The following is a 4,222-nucleotide window of genomic DNA, read 5'->3' as shown; positions in this document are numbered from 1 at the left end:
GAAATCACCTGCCACACACCAAGGAACATTAATATTAGCAAAAAATTTAATTAATTGTTCCCACAGAGTGATACGATTCACTATAGTACAAGAAGCATAAACAAAAGAGGCATGACAGTTAACATTAAAAACATTGATATGACAATGAATAACTTGATGCCAATCAGCTACAATATTTAAAGATATGGCATTGTTCCACATAATCTAGATTTTATTAGAGCAATTAGCAAAATGCATAGAAAACCCAAAAATTTAGCAGTATAATCAATTTTATCAGAATCAATAAGAGGTTCAATTAAAACTAACACATGAATATTATGAATTATACAAAGGTTTTTTACTCTAATCTTCGAGTCCCGACCACCTATACCCCTAACATTCCACATGAGAGCTTTAATTATTGCAATCTTTTGAAGAACTTTGAGCTTTGGTGGATCTAAGAGTAGCAGGTAAAATATTTTTAGCATGCTTACCTTTATTTTTACAACCTTAATGAAATTATCCTCATCAGAACTTTTTTAAACATCTTTATCATGATTAGAAAAAGAAGTACCCTGATTCATAATGATATTATTGAAAGAGAAAGAAGGTGGAATGAATTCACCTTCTTCACAAGCCTCGTTAGAAACAAAACAATTACCCACCATTTCATTGTCCTTCAAATTATTATCTATAGAATTGTCGATTACACAAGGTTTAGCAACATTAGGAATAACCATGTCATTAAACATAGACTCAATAGAAACAAAAAGATTAGGTTCAGTTGCAGTTTCAGTGGTAGTATCAATGAAATTTATTCCATCCTTGGCATTTAAAACAACCACACTGGTTTCCTGAATCTCATCCGACGAAGGCCCTACATTTTCTAAGTTTTCAACAACAGGGTTATCAATGACCGTTTCTAAGTTATGAATAGAGGGATGCGGTTTCACCTGATCAACTGTGATCACTTCATTATTTTCCACCAAAGGGACATAAATTTTTTTTTTTCGACAGATACAGGCTGCCCACTAGTCACAACATTAGATTTTTTTTTTTAAATCTGAGTGTAGTTTAAAATAATCATTTTGAGCATGTCCGTGAAGTTTACAATGAGAATAGAAATCATGAACTTTTTCAAACTCAGCCTTTTGCAAATACCCGTAAGCTTTGGACCCAACCCAGACTTCCTTCGGATGTTTTTTGGAAATATCAACCTCAACAAGAACTCTAGCTACAGAGGGTTGGGTACGAGATGCAGTTGCCTGGTCAGTTTGGAGAGGCCTCCCAAATATCGAACCCAACGCATGCAAGACTTTTGGGTTAAAAAAATGCAGACGCAAATTCGAAAATGATATCCAGATCGAAACTATAGGTGATTCTTCCTTAATGTCGAAAAAACAGCATCCATTTCAAAATTCTCATTTGATAGTTAAAGATAAAATAAGAACGCCTAGCAAATACACGGCTGTAATCCAGATCATTAGATAATTGTATAGCAACATGCCGAGAATCCAGAAGTTCAACCGAATAAAAACTAGAAAGTTTCAACGAGGGAAAAAAATGGTTGACGTAAACCGAACTTTCCGACTAGCGTAATTTGAAAAGGCGAAGCGAGTTTAAGGGCTTCATCTTCAGATAAAAGAATGGTCGAAACCCTAATAAAAACCGATTGAGTTAAAGAGGGAAGGACATCACCTGACGCCGTGCTACCCAACAATACCTCTTTGAAAGAACGAGATCGAGAAGGAGATTTTGATCCATCAGCATCAAGGTTAAAAAACCCTTAAAGAACGTCCACCATTCAAAAACAAGCCTAAAAAGGGCAAGAAACCCAGAGAGGCCAACCAAAACACTCAGATCTCAATAAAAAAGGAGAAAAAACTAGAGGAAGCAAGGCCAAAGCGATCGGAGAAGAGAAGCGCGGAGGGAACCCTAAATCGTCAGAGCGGCGCGTTAGGTCATGCGAAGTGCAATAACAATGTTGAGGCTTTCTCTAGATTTCTCCAAAACTTGCGACAAGGAGATGATCTATATAAAAAAGGCTTAGGATAATATTTATGGCAACGAGCTAACAACGCAAACAATAAATAAAGATTGTGTTGAAATCAATCATACTAAGTAAAAAAAAAAAAAAAACTTATTAATACTTCTTCCATGTGAAATTTTTAATCTTTGTACTCAAACTTTATATGCATTATTTATTGTCTTAAATATAATTATATGAAAGTTTAAATTTGTTTATAGGAGATCCCTAGTTTTATATATTCATTTTGTATTTTGTTGTTGGTCATTGTTATTTATCAACCGACTTTAAACTTGCCAAATTATTTGTCTTTACTTTTTTGTTTTTTGTTTTTTGAAAGTTTGCCTTTATTTGATAATTGATTAATCTACTTAAATATGGATATAAAATTAGTTCCTTATTTTTTTTCCTAATATTCAAATTGTTTTTTTTTTATCTTTCATTTTTTTAATTCTTTTTTTTTTCTTAATAAAATTTTATTTATAGAAATCATATTAAATCCTCCTCATATAAATTTTATTAACTCTTTAACATCAATTTTAGAGTATAACTGTCAATATTTTTTTTAGTGTGTTTGCTCTCTATTTATTTGATTTTTTTTTAAATAATTTTTTTATGATTATTTGTAATTATAATTTTTTAAATGGAAAGTTTTAATACTCTAAGTTTTAGTTGAGTATCAAACTCACTATTTGGATTGATAATTTTAATATTATTTTTTTGCAATCAATTAGGTAAGTATAAATTTTAATAAATTATTTTCATACAATAATGTCAATCTTCTTATAATAATTATTTTTTAAAAAATATAGCAACGTGTATTTTATGTACGTGCAATAAAACTAGCTATATAATGATCCAAATAATGATAAATCTATAAACTTTTCGAAATTCTTAGAGCTTCCTATACACTACCTTAAAGACTAAATGATTTACAAAATAATCACCTTCCCCAATCTCAAATGCAAGAATTACAACAACAAATTTGTCCATATTATCAATTATGAATTATTCTATTCAAATTGTATATGTCATCTCCTTTGGGACAATGGCCACGGACACAGCCACTGTAGCTCGATGATGATGTGTTAGTCATGACGTCGTACAAATTGATATGTGCATATATTAAAAAGGAAAAAAATTAGAACAAAGTTGAGGTTGTGGGATAAGGTAAAAACTAAAATCCTAAAAAAACTTTTATCACACTGTGAATTGAGAAGAGGAGAAGCGACGGTAGTGCCAGAGAGTCTACCATGAGTGTTGAGTGAGCTCGTCATTGAGTTCTTTAGGGGTGTTAAAATGGGCCAGCAGGTTGGGTTCAGGTCCAACTTAAATTGACTCAGTTCTAAATAGGTTGGCCATAACCCGACCTGATTTTAGAAAAGGGTCCAGAATTCAAACCCGGACCCAACCTGAGCTGGTTACCAGGTTTACCCGACTCGAACCATGAACCTAAACATGAAGGTTCATCCAGGTGAGCGCTGAGACAGACGCTCTACAAGCCGTAGGCAAGGCCAGTGTAGTTGCATTGGTTGTGGGGTTGCTTCGAGCAAGTGCACTCAGCACTGAGAGGTGGGTTACAAACTCGCGGGTGCAATCTGTGGAATGCGAGGCACCAAACGCTAACACATGATACCAGACTCGAATGTAACATGGGACACCAGACATGGACTCGATGCTAAATGGGTGCGATCGTGCAGGAAGATGGACCGGAACATAACGCGCAAGACCAGCTCACCAGCATGGATCGGTGGCTCGTGGGTCAAACCTGGGTAGAATTTGGGTTGTCGGGTCAACCTGTATCAAAACAAATTTTAGAAAAGGTTTGGAATGTAGAACCAAAACCCGAATCGTATGGTAAATAGGATGACCCAAACCTAAATTTTTTTGGGTCTAATTTTGGGATGGGTTAAGTTTTGACACTCCTATAGTTTTCTGACACTATAGAAAATTCAGGCATTATCGACGGTTAATGATAGATTTTTGGCGGTTCTGTTAAAAACTGGTGGTTCAAAAATCGTTGGAATAAACCGCGAAGGAAACAATTTTTTGACGGTTCATTTCCGACGATTACATGTACTGGCCGATTTGCTGGCAGACTAGACAACCGGCAATTTCCTGCGGTCGTAGCATCGGTGACTGCCGGTTAATCACCGGCGGCTTATCGGCCGTCCGGCCGTCAAAATTATCGGTATTAGCGGTGCTAAACCAACAGTC

The sequence above is a fragment of the Dendrobium catenatum genome, unplaced genomic scaffold (assembly GCF_001605985.2).
Source record: "Dendrobium catenatum unplaced genomic scaffold, ASM160598v2 fragScaff_scaffold_1217, whole genome shotgun sequence".
NCBI lineage: Eukaryota > Viridiplantae > Streptophyta > Magnoliopsida > Asparagales > Orchidaceae > Dendrobium > Dendrobium catenatum.
The sequence above is the reverse complement of the archived record's forward strand: the minus strand, read 5'-3'. Positions refer to the sequence as shown.